This window comes from Eulemur rufifrons, chromosome 15 (assembly GCF_041146395.1).
Source record: "Eulemur rufifrons isolate Redbay chromosome 15, OSU_ERuf_1, whole genome shotgun sequence".
NCBI classification, from domain to species: Eukaryota; Metazoa; Chordata; class Mammalia; order Primates; family Lemuridae; genus Eulemur; species Eulemur rufifrons.
The window spans coordinates 40,901,406-40,915,164 of NC_090997.1; the positions used below are offsets into that span (position 1 = coordinate 40,901,406).

The window sequence follows — 13,759 nt, forward strand, 5'->3', positions numbered from 1 at the left end:
TTTTCTTAAGCCAGTGTCCATTTAATTTCACTGGCCATGATAATTTTGAAATAAGTTCACATATGCCCATAGATGGTACTTTAGAAACTATGATTGGCTTAGTTTTTACATTGAATTGCATTTTAATGTTCAAATAGGGTTTTATAGTATTTGCTTTCTTTAAATGTGTTTTTATTGTGAAAATAAAATTTTATTTTGCAGTAAACTTACCATAAAAGGATGCAGGTTAAAATGATGTGACTGAACACTGCTACTATTAAATCTTAGAGGTTTTAGTTTATCTTTGCTTCTATAACAGTTATTAACTAGCTATATGTGGTTAGCGAACATAAACAAGCCTGTCATGATTCCCCTTCGAAGCAACCAAAATAGAAATGTGCACTGTGACAGTGTTCTGTGACTTCCTTCTCCTGACCCCAACTTCTAACCATCTTCTCATTCCCAATGCTTTCATTATGCTTCCTGGAGCCCTCAGTCCTTGGCAGGGCGCCACTAAACTCACTCCACCTTCTTGCCTTAATTAAAGCTTTACTCTATTCAAGGACACAGCTTCCCAAGAATTCTCCTCAAGTGGAGAATGTGGCTCTCAATGTCCTCTAGTATCTCAGAATAAAGGAGCAAATTTCAGGTCCTCTTCACCTACTGGTACTTCAAACTAATCCTCATCACCACCAATCATCATGCAAAATTCCCTTCTCCGTGGAGGTTCATTTTCCATCCATACCACATTCCACCCTCCCTTGTACCCAGAGTACCTGCAGGTTCTATGGACAATTTCCCCATATTCACTAAACACTTGAGCACATAACTGTGGTGGTCTTCTCCATGCCACTTCCTGCCATCATTCTGGGTGAATCCAGAATGCAATACCCAAGAATGACAGAATGACATCCTGTCCCTGCTATACCCAAGTTTCATAATTCTTAACCTTCTCACCTTTAGTTACCTTCTTCTCCACTTTGTTTCAGCCACCATGGCATCACTCCTCCACTTCTGAAAGCCTAAATTCAACAATCTTGTTCTCTGACCACAACTTCTTATCATTTTCCTCCATATCACCTAGTGATTCCTCAGTACATGTACTTCATATTAATTGAGTTCTACAATCACCTAAGGATTCTACTTTTCCCTATCTGCATCTTCCTATCTTCACTTCCTTCTCTATCCATCTAGGAATCCATAGTTCATTACATCAACATTTTCTTGTCAATATTTTCAATAGCATTAACCCACTGTCCCTCCAATTACTGTGAACTACAAAAACCCTAATCCTGGACCAATCCTCATGTCTACACTATCATCTATCTATCTATCTATCTATCTCTCTATATTTTTTTTTCTTTGAGACAGAGTCTCACTCTGTTGCCCAGGCTAGAGTGCTGTGGTGTGTGTCATCATAGCTCCCTGCAACCTCAAACTCCTAGATTCAGATGATCCACCTGCCTCAGCCTCCAAAGTAGCTGGGACTACAGGTGCAGCCACCACACCTAGACAATTTTTTCTATTTTTAGTAGAGATGGGGTCTTGCTCTTGCTTAGGCTGGTCTCAAACTCTCGACCTCAAGTGATCCTCCTGCCTCAGCCTCCCAGAGTGCTAGGATTACAAGCATGAGCCATTGTAATTGGCCAACCACTATCTGTATTCTAAGACTACAAAACAGCCAAAGAAAATCAGGAAAACACATCCATTGGTGCCAACGTAAATTAATGGTCTTCAGCCTTAACCAGATCCACAGTGCTGCCTAGCAACCCTTCCCTGCTAGTCCGATCAAGTCTTTCCCATCTTCCAAAGTAAATTTCAAACTTTCTCTGATCTCCTAAAACCTCTTATCCCACCTCATTACCCCGTCACTCTTAGCAGATTACCTCATCTCCTACTTCACAGAAGCCATCATTCAAGAAGTCCTTGACTTTCTTATCCAAAATCCATACATTTGTGTTTGTCTCTATTCTTTCCATTGATCCTCCTGTCTCAATGGAGGAGGTATCCATTCTCCCATTTAAGGCCAATGCCTTCACCTTAATGCAAGATCCCATCTCACACCCTCAGGAACTGGCTCTATCTATTATTCCCTTTCTCTTGTATTTTAATCAAAAAATATAATCAACAGGTTTCCACCACCACTACCAGCATCCAATATACTTAAGTCTTTCACAGTTATTGACCTCACGTTCCCCTCTAATTTAATCTAACACCACAGAAATCTTCTTTGCCTTTCCCCATTCCATATTTGTGTGGAGAACTCTGGTTCTCAACAACAATAGCAATATACTTGATCATTTGCATTATCTTACAATTTAGTCATATGTTACATATGTAAGGATGAAGATACATTCTGAAAAATGAGTTGTTAGGTGATTTCATTTGTTTGAACATCATAGAGGGTACCTACACAAACCTACATGGTAGAGCCTACTACACACCTAGTCTATATGGTATAGCCTGCTGCTCCTAGGCTACGAACCTGTACAGCATGTTACTGTACTGAATATTGAAGGCAATGGTAACACAATGGTAAGTATTTGTATGTTTAAATATATCTAAACATAGAAAAGGTATGGTAAAAAGTATGGTAGAAAAGATAAAAAAAGGTACACCTGTATAGGGCACTCACCATGGAACTTGCAGGACTGGAAGTTGCTTTGGGTGAGTCAGGGAGGGAGTGGGGAGGAAATTTGAAGGCCTAGGACATTCTTATACACTACTGTAGGCTTTATATACACTGTATACTTAGGCTATGCTAAATTTATTTTGAAAAATGTTCTTTCTTCAACAATAAATTAACTTTACCTTACTGTAACTTTTTTACTTCATAAAATTTTTAATATTTTTCGATTTTTGGCTCTTTTATAATAACAGCTTAAGCACATTTAGCTGAACAAAAATATTTTCTTTATTTCCTTATTCTATAAGTTTTTTAATTTAAAATTTTTCTTAACTTTTTAAGCTTTTTTGTTAAAAAACTAAGACACAAACACACACATTAACTTAGGCCTACACAAGGTCAAGATCATCAATATCACTATCTTCCACCTCCACATCTGTCCCACTGAAAGGTCTTCAGGGGCAATAACACATGGAGCTGTCATCTATGATAAGAGTGTCTTCTTCTGGAATACCTCCCAAAGGACTTGCCTGAGGCTGTTTTACAGCTAATTATTTTTTATAAACAGAAGGAGTACACTCTAAAATAACAACTAAAAGTATAGTGTAGTAAATACATAAATTAATAACTTATTTGCTTATTATCATTATCAAGTATTATGTACTATTCATAATTGTATGTGCTATACTTTTTCATATGACTGGCAACACAGTAAGTTTGTTTAGATCAGTAGCACCACAAACACGAGAGCAATGCATTGCACTGTGACATTATGAAGGCTACGTACGATGTCACTAGGTGATAGAAATTGTTCAGCTTCCTTATAATCTCATGGGACCACTGCCATATATGCGTTCCATCATTGAACAAAATATTTCGTGGTACATGACCGTATATACAAATTGTTTTAGATTATTAGAATATTATCACCAAGAACAAATCTACCACGGTAGTCCAGTATTTCTTTGCAACTCCTTTTTTGGCTTTAGAATATATTTAATTTATACAGTAACGGTACTGTGTTCAAAGTTACTTGAATCAATTTTTCTTATGTGTACAGTTGTGTTATCACTTTGACCAAAAACTCATTTATTTCTATTTGTACTCAATTTTAGGGCTTATTTTCTTCATTTTTAAAATTTTAGTTTATTATATATATATATATATACACACACACACATAAATGTTTACATGATTCAAACATATATAAAGATAAACTAAAAAAAGGCCCACCCCCACCCTGCCAATCCTTTCCCATTCCCACCCACCCCCAATGTGTAATCATTTTTATTAGGTTCTGGGACATTTTTCACACTTTTTTTAGAATATAGGTTTTCTGTTTTTTGTTTTTTCTTGAGACAGAGTCTTTCTCTGTTGCCCGGGCTAGAGTGCCGTGGCATCAGGCTAGCTCACAGCAACCTCAAACTCCTGGGCCCAAGCAATCCTTCTGCCTCAGCCTCCCAAATAGCTGGGACTACAGGCATGTGCCACCATGCCCGGCTAATTTTTTCTATATATTTTTAGTTGTCCAGCTAATTTCTTTCTAGTTTTTTAGTAGAGATGGGGTCTCACTCTTGCTCAGGCTGGTCTCGAACTCCTGAGCTCAAACGATCCACCCACCTCGGCCTCCCAAAGGGCTAGGATTACAGGCCTGAGCCACTGCGCCTGGCCATTTTTTTAAAATAAAATTTACATACCTACATTTTTTTCACCTACATTTCTTCACAATGCTACCATACTATGTATACTTCTTATACCTCATTTTTCCACTTGACAATACATCTTGGTTCAAGTCTGTAATATTATTTTGTTACATTTACTATGCGTATCAGTTATATTTACTGTGTTTCTTTCTCTATGTGGTATTTCTTTGCTCTTATTTTGCCTTCATCTCGTGATTATCTCTTTTCTAATGTCTTTTGTGATGTCTTCGGTCCATTTTTTCCCTTTCTTGGGTTTCTACTATTTGGTTCATCAGCTCTAACTGATATACTTTGGCTATACATTTTATCTATAAAGTAATGATTTTATTCTACTCAGAACCTCCCCATCTTCCTCTATCATTTTTGGGGGGTTGTCTACTCTGTCAGAACATATGCTGCTCGTATAACATTTTTTCCACCCTTCGTTTTAATCTTAGGTCTACATTGAAATATCCAATATTCCAAGTATGGTAATCAGTCCCTTTGCCAGTTTCTCCAGTCTTCTTTGGTTGGATAAAGCTAACCTTCTAGTTATATTTGTCAACACTGCACTTCTTGAGTTCTCACACTGTGTCTTCAGAACTATTTTTATACAGTGTTGGTAGTAGAAGGATAACTTGTCTAGGAGCATGGCCTTGACCTAGAAGAGAAAGAAGGACTGGATGTGTGTATAACTCCACATTTCTATGCTTATTGATTTGATGTTCCTTCAAATCACAAATATGTGAGAAGAGAGAAAGAACTGTAATTAAAATTGGCCTGGATAACAACTGGACAGGCAGTTGGAAAACTGTGATATTAGATCTGTATCTCACCGTACTCGCCAATATAAATTCCAGATGTGTAAATAATCTATTTTAATTATTTTTAATCAAACACATATTCATTTTTATAAAGTCAAATATTTCTTACAGTTTGTAATGAAAATATTAGTCCTTTACTCCACCTCTCTTCTACCCTCCTCCCAGTCCTGTTGCCCACAGGCATCCACCTTCAAGAATTTCCACTATGCTTAGTTTTTATTTCTAGATAATATGGCTATATAGCTATTTTGGTTTACCAATTTTAAACATCATCTGTTGACTTCCTACTACTACAGTAGATGAAATCTTATCCTTTTGAAACATCTCTCACTCCCCTCAACCCCATCTTCCCTAAAACATAATAATATCAGAATTTTGGTTAGAGCAAATCAATGTTTAAATTATTATAACATGCAAATACTGTTTACTGCTCAGCCAACAGGTATGCCATAATAATATAATAGTTTCATTTATCATTCACTGAGTTTTTGAATTTCAGTTAGGCTGTCATCTAAAGGTATTAATTACCAGAACACAGAATGTAATGGATGAATGCCAAAGAATGAAACAGGGAAAGAATGAGTGGAGAACCAGGGCAAATTGGTTCAGGGCAGGGGCTCAGCAGACTGACAGATTTGGAATGAAATTCCAGTTGTGCCTCTTGTTAGCCATGTAATCTTGAGAAAACTATTTAACTTTCTAACTTGTCTCAGTTTCTTCATTTGAAAATTGAGAATGACAGTAAATATAATTTATGGAATAACTGTCATGCACCAGGCATAACATACACATGATTTCATTTTGGCCTCCTATCAAAATTATTTTATCTTTGTTTTGAAGATGAAGAAATTGAAGCTTAGAGAGTTCAACTGAATAGGTCAATGCTTCATAATTAGATAAGTTGAGTGAAGCTGAGATTTAAACCAATACAATAAAGACTGTATTTGTAACCCTCTCCTAAGGGTTGCATTGACATTTAAATGAGATAGTGCATATAAAGTGCATTGCATAGCAATTTAAATGTAGTAGGTGTTCAATTAATGATACCAGTTATCAACTTTTGCTTTGCATAGCAATTGACATACAGTAGGTGTTCCATTAGTGACACCAGTTATCATTAATTTTATGCAATAGTTTTCCTCTTGGTATTGAGATAAGCATGATTTGACTTTCTTAACTCAATTTCTCATCCAATTTACTTTCATTTATTTATCCAACAATACAATAATGTTCTAGACTTCATGGGTCATATAAACTTATAAGGAATAAATGCAAGCAAACTGTCAATTAAAATCAATGTTTGAGGCAAATACAGGTGCTATGGAGGTATGTGATGGTACCCACACAGTCTTGGAAACATTAGGAAAGACTTCAAAAAGCAATTTCTATACCAAATTTTGAAGGAAAAGAAAGCAGTATGTGGCTGTAGGCAGAAGGGGTGGGAGAACAAGTGGAAGTGTTGCAGGCACAGGGTACATCAAGAAAGACCAAGAAGTACCTGGAAATTAAAAAATGGTTTAATACGGCTAGGTGTGTGTGAGTTCTTACTTTAGTTCTCTGCTGTTGTGTAACAAGCCACCCCACAACTTCATGGCTTAAATTTTAAGACTTAAACAATGATACTACTTATTTTACTCATGAATCTGCAGTCTAAGCAGGGCTTGGTTAGAATGTTTGTATGTGCTCCACTCACCACAGGTGTGGCTCAAAGCCTTGGAGCTGGAATCATGTGAGGGCTCATTTACTCACGTGTTTGGTGTCTTGACTGAGACGACTCAAATTGCTGAAATTTCTGGGGTTGGAAATGCTGGGGATGCTTGAGCATCTCCTATCTTTGCCTGGTTTCTAAACCTGTTATCTCGGATATGGTAGCTGAACTTCCTACGTGGTTACTCAAGGGCTCCAAAGGCACAAGTCCTGAGAGGCTGGCAGACGGGGAGAGAGACAGAGAAAGAGAAAGGGACAGACAGAGAGACAGAGAGAGATGGAGAGAGAGCGCGCACACACACCAGGCGGAAGGTGTGCTGAGTTTCTGACCTAGTATTGGAAGCCATACAGCATCACTACCATGGCATTTCATTCATTAGAAGTGAGTCACTAAGGCTGGACCATGTTCAAAGGGAGGGAAATTAGACTTCACCTCTTAAAGGGTAGTAGCGTGCTTCTGGAACAGCATGTGGGATCAAAAATATTGCCGTGGCCATTTTTAGAAACTACTGTGCTTCTGTTTCTGTGTGTCTCATAGCGGGAGGGAAGAGGTGAGGGCAGAGGCTTGAGAGAGAGCGAGAAGTCGAGAGACACAAGCAGTCATCAGATTACGGACGGTCACTTAGGTCATTCTAACAGAGCTAGACTACATCATGGAGGCAATGTAGCATTTTGAAGGTGAGTGACAGCATTAAATTAAAGGTTTACCAAAATTCTGTGGACTGTGGAGTAGAGAGGCAACGTGGAAGCAGGAATTCCAGTTACAAGGCTGCTGTAGTCATCCAGTCAAGAAATGATGCTGCCAGAAGCTATAGAATTGGGAGAAGGATGAAAGATCATTTTGACATATTTTGGAGGTGGAATCATCAGTACTTGGAGACTGACTGAAGCCAGAGTGATAAACAGCTTTCTGTCTCAGGTGACCATGACAGGGCATGTTGGGGAGGGCGATGTGGCTCCATTTACTACAATGAGTAACACAGAAGGAGAAGCAGGTGTGGGGTGGGCAGAAAGTAAAAGATAATTTAGTTTTGTACATGTTAAGGGGGGGGTGAATGCAGTATGTCCTATTGGGATATGCCAGTGGTCATTAATAAAAGATACAGAGCCCAGCAATACGATAAAGTTTGATAGTCATCAGCCTGTAAGTTTTAATTAAAGGAATAGAAGTGGTTGAGGTCATTCAGAGAGTCTGTGAAAAGTAAAAAGAAAAGAACTCTAGAATGGGATCCTGAGAAACGTTACAGTTTAAGGAAAATGACAGCCACCTGAATTCAAAACTCCACATACATCTTCCTGAAACGATACAGATAAGGAGAGCAGGTAAAACCACACAGACCCACGCCCACAACGTAACGAGGAGATACAGAATACCATAGGTTTTATTTATGTAAGAGAAGGGAAATAAATATTTAAACCAGCAAAGACAATTCTGGAGCACACACCAAGACAGAAAGTCAAGTGGAGACTTCAGGGGAAAAAGAAGGCAATGGTGTTTAGTGGTGCTGGAATAACAGATTTTTTTAAATAAATATCATCTTGTGTGTCAGAATGCTGGCTTCTGGAGGTCAAAAGGAAGAGGCTTAAAAGTACAAGGGACCTAATATGGATATCTCGGTAGAGTCCCATTTGTGGGGAATTAAAGGGACTTGGTGGTGAAGAAAATAAAGAACAAAACAGTGGAAAATAAGTATCCAAATAAACAAAAGAGAATCACTAAATAAAAAGACAAACCAATCTTTCTCTTCATAAATGGTGCCATTTATTAAAGAAATTGCATTTAACCATAATGAGTAATTCTATTTCTAGATATTTTGCCAAAATAAACAAACACATATATTGGCAAAAAGATTTGTATAATAATGTTCAAGTCACTTCATTCACAACAACCAAAAACTGGAAATAGCCCAGGGGTCTGTTAATAGAATAAGTAAATTGCGATATGTTCATATAATGAAATACTATTCAGCAATAAAAAGAACAAACTACTCAGAAAAACAACATAGATAAATCTCAAAAACATTTTGATGCATAAAAGAAGCTGTTATGGGCTGAATTGTGTCCCCCCAAAATTCATATGTTGAACTTTTAACCCCCAGTACCTCAGAATTTGAGTGTATTTGGGGCCTTCAGAGAGGTTGTTAGGTAAAATAATGTCTTATGGGTGGGCCTAGTCTAATATGCTAGTGTCTTCAGAAGAAGAGATTAAGACATAGACAGCACATAGACCGAGGTGTGACCATCTGAGGTCACAGTGAGACGACAGCCATCTGCAAACCAAGGAGAGAGGCCTCAGAATAAACCAAACCTGCTGACACTTGGATCTTGGACTTCTATTACTAGCTCCAGAACTGTGAGAAAAATAAACTTCTGTTGTTTAAATCACTCAATCTGTGGTGTTTTGTTATGGCAACCCTGGCAAACTAATACAAAAGACTTACACAAAAGCATGCATGATTCCAGTTATATGAAATTCTATAATAGGCAAAACTATCTTACAGTGGAAAAAAAAATCAGAACAGTGGTTACCTCTGATGGGTAGGGGATTAATTGGGAAAGGGCATTACAGAACTTTTTGGGGTGGTGGTAAAGAGGGTTGTGTCACACAGTATATACATTTGTCAAACCTCATGGATATCTGAGATTTGTGCATTTATTGTATACAAATGCTATATCAAAACAAAAACGGTAAAAAATCAATGGGCCCCATCTCTGACATTACAAACCATTTCTTCTCTTTGCACCGCAATTGTAAACCCAAGCACCAGCTATGCTATTGATATTTTGCATTTTTCACTTGACATCTGCTAAAACCCATCAAGGTGAGATTCACTGACCTCACTCATGCTCATTAGCCAAAAGAAATGAGTTGAAGAATGAAGCTGGTTTGAGAGGAGACATAACTTTTTATTCCAAGTAGGAAAAAACAAAGCGCAATTGTACCACCGGCCAAAGGTATTTGATCCTCAGCTGAAGTGAATTTGATGGATTGGAAAACTCAACACATAAATCTATACTATTCATGGCTCTGAGTTGAACATTATTAGACTCAGAGGGGGCTAATTCTCAAAATTATTTGGGGAGCAGGGAAATGGAAATTTGTAAGACACTAGGTTATAGCAGTTGGAGCTGTTCGTGGTAAAAGTGGTTTGGCTTCCATCAGGTGTAAAATGAGGAAGCCTTTGGACTCTGGTTAAAAGTTCAGATACATTTCAGATAAAGGCAAAGAAAGTCCTATCTATGCCCTCCTTCCTATAGGTTGTCTAGCTTGTATCCTAGACACTAATATTTTTCCTTGTTGAGAATTTCTACTGTTTGTGCCTTTTAGAAGATTCATCATTAATTTCTCAAATTGCCTTATGACATCTGCTACATAAACTCCGTGATATTTTGACTCTTCTGGGCCCAAATATCAAGTTTCGTCTGCCTCTCAGTGATTCAAATCTTCTTTTTTGCACTGCTAGTCATTCTCATTCAACCTGCAGGGAGTGGGTGGGAAGCCATGGCTACGGATGACCCACAGAGTTGTGGCTCCACAAGTCTGATCTTTGAAGAGGAAAACAAACAGTGGCTCTGATTCTGTGAGATTTGGGATGAGGCACAATATAGCATCTTTAATTCTATTACTAGAGTCTTCACAAAGACCACAGGGCAATGCTGGTAGATAATATAAATTGTGTCATTCATTCATTCGAGTTTTAATCCACAGGAAATCCAAATTTATCAGAACCTTTTGCACATATTCTCTCCAGGCCTTTCTCTGCAGAATGCATGAAAAAAAGAAACACAGTTTCTTAAGTTCATTCATCAACACAACTTTACAATATTAAACACAATCTCCATGATAAATCTAAATGTAATTTGACATATATTTTTAAGGGGTCAGTTTTAATAAACGTTCAAACTCAGTCCACTGCAGTATCTTCACTTGGAAATGCTAAAATGTGAAAGGACTTTTTCCTAAAACTTAATATGAACTTGATTGACATTGCTGAAACTGTCACTACACACTTACTAGAGTGAGTAATATGAACAGGCCTGAGCTGGGTAGGACGGTATGACAATTTCTACCACTACCACTAGAGATTAATAACAAAGAAGAGAACTGACAGCTCTTTATTCAAAATTTTCAGTGGGAAAGAAAGTTTCTTTTAAATACATATATCAGATAGAAGATAGTCTGAAACTAATCTGGACCATACCTATTCTGGGAAAATAAAGTTGGCTATCCTATGTCTTGATTTAACAATACCTGTAGAGAAAAACAATGTCTCCTCTTTCCTCTTGAGCAATCTTCCCAAAAGCTATCAAATTCACTTTTACTTAAACCACTCAATGACTCATAAAGTTCACATCTGTTTCGAAAAGTTAGCTCTGAAAGGAAGGTTCAATAACAAGTGACAAGAGTAAGTAAAAATATTTTGGGAAATTGTTGCCCATGGTAAGATTTTTAAAAAAGAAATGATACATGCATAAACATCTATTGAAAACTAGACAACCTTGGGATATTACAGCCTGAGCATCAGGATGACAAACAAGATAAGCAGCAAGAAAATCCAAACAGAAAAATTCCCACATACCCAGTCATTATGTGCTAGGTGATAAATTTATGTAGCTTATGTATGAATGAATATATAACAATAGATACCTCCCATTGTTTCAGATATTCCAAAGAGTACTAGGAGACATAGGACAATTTGGCAATTTTAAACATCAAAAATTTAATTACCTTGGGGAATTCAGGTAAATAAAGATGCTAACGGTGTTGTTTGCATTTTGATTGATTCACAGTACAGGAAAAGTTGTTTATATTTTGTAAATTCTAGAAAGTCCCTCAGTTGAGGAGGGGGAGTCTACAACTACAACATATGATCAATTTCATAAAATCAAAAGTATTCCCTAGAAAAGTTCCTTTGCTATAGACTTATTAGCATCTGTACAAGATGAGTAAATTCTGCATTCCCAACCTAGTTTTAACAACTAATACCAAAAGAGATTGTATTATTTCCTGCCTGACACCAAAAAGTGAACTCCTTTATCTTCTCAAATTTAAAAATAGTCAATCTGTGAACTTTACTTTGAAATTCAATGTTACAATTCCAATTACATCACCTAATATACATGAAAACATATAAAGTAGAAAACACATATATTAAAACCTAAGATTGCTAGTTAACTGGTTGCCTTCATATATTAGAAATGTTGACTAACCACAAAGACATTGGAGCTGATTTTAGAAAAAAGCACCTGTCTATTCATGTTTTACTTCATTAAACAAACAGATGAACCTGCCAACTAGGAAGCAGGCCCCAAAAAAAGACTTCAACACACGCCGTTTCATACTGCCTGAGTCAGAGAGGCACATTCTCTATCAACCTGAGAAATGAGCAGAGCTTCTATATCAATGTTCCACCAAACATCTGAACCAGCCAAAATATAAATTCCCACCATCTCCACACTCTCATCCAGAAAATCTATAAAAATACTGAGAAATTATAATGCGTATCAGAGAACTAGACTATGAAACAGATGAGGTTCCATCTCATGCCAACAGAGAATCATTAGATAACTGTCTTTTGTATATCATGTCATCCTCTAACTGGAGATCTGAAAACCTACAGCTCCCAAGTGGACAGTAAGCAGCACACATATTTGGTTGGCAAAAAAAAATGAAAGAAAGAAAAAGAAAAAAAAAGAAAAACAGATCTTTAAGCTCAAAATGAAGGCAGTATCATTCTCCTGAGTCCTAAAAGGATAAATACACTTTGGAAACCAAGTTACAATAAAAACCAGAATAAAGTTTTAGAAAACTGCTTGGATTCCTCAACAGAACGAAGGAAACATATTGTATATAATAAAGATACAGAAAGTAACAAGGAATGAATAGATGTATATTTAAAGGTAACACAGTGAGATTAAAAACATAAGAAGTTCGAGCAAAAAAAAAAATCTATGATATAGTAAATAAAAAATAGAGGTAGCAAAATCCCCAGAATTTTACAGTTTAAATGCAATAATTGACAAAAATAATAGAGTTGAGAAGTTATTTCAGAATGCAGAGGTGAAGAGCAAATATTAAAATATTGAGTGAATGTAAACAAACAAAAAAATGTGCCCATGATAAGACATCTAGATGTTCACAAGAAAGATACAAGAGCATAAAGAAACAAGAAGTTAGAAACAAAATTAACCAAAAGTACAATAAAAAACAATCTTCCCAAACAGAGACAAAATAATGTGTGAATATACATTCATTTATTACATACATGTGCAAATAATTATTTGGGTCCCATTATACAAAATACACTGAAGATAAATGAAACAAAAAGAGACATCTGCTATATCCTTGTGATGTGAGTGTTTGGGGAAGACAGACAAATAATCACATGACATAAACATAAAATTGCAGCCAGGACAAGAGAGTAGGTGGTGTTGTGATGGCATGTGATGGGTGATTTGACCTAGTCAGGAAGTCAGAGGTTTCCCTGAGGAAGGTACGTTTCATATGAGGTTTTAGAGACTATGGGTGAAATGATGGCAGTCATCTTTTGGCACTGACCTGAAATGAAAAGAATACTCATTGCTGATCACTTGGAGTAAAAAAAAGAGACAATGGCAATTAACCAGGGTACTAGAGAGTCCCAGAGAGAGAGAATAGCATATGCAAAGCCTTTTAGTAAAAGTGAGCTCAGCGTGGTTGAGAAACATGGTTGTGGAACAGAAGGCTAGTGAGACTAGGGAATAGGAGGACTGGAGTCCAGAGGAACATGTATGAGATGACCATTGGGAGGTAGGCAGGGGCTAGACACCAGACCACCCAGGGCACTGTAGGTCAGTGACATCAACCATTTTTTTATACCGTGACCTACAAATTAAAAACTACTTTCTACATCATAGCCCAGTACACATATCCATATGGACATATGTAAAAATCAATTTGC

At 37.0% G+C, this 13,759-nt stretch overlaps 1 non-coding gene across 1 annotated transcript; it reads left to right on the top strand.

The window, feature by feature from the left end:
- The first annotated feature begins 13,342 nt into the window (after positions 1-13,342).
- LOC138396223 (small nucleolar RNA SNORD2) lies at positions 13,343-13,411 on the top strand. The gene has a single exon (XR_011235679.1). It is a non-coding gene; the product is annotated as a small nucleolar RNA SNORD2 (small nucleolar RNA).
- The last annotated feature ends 348 nt before the right edge of the window (positions 13,412-13,759 follow it).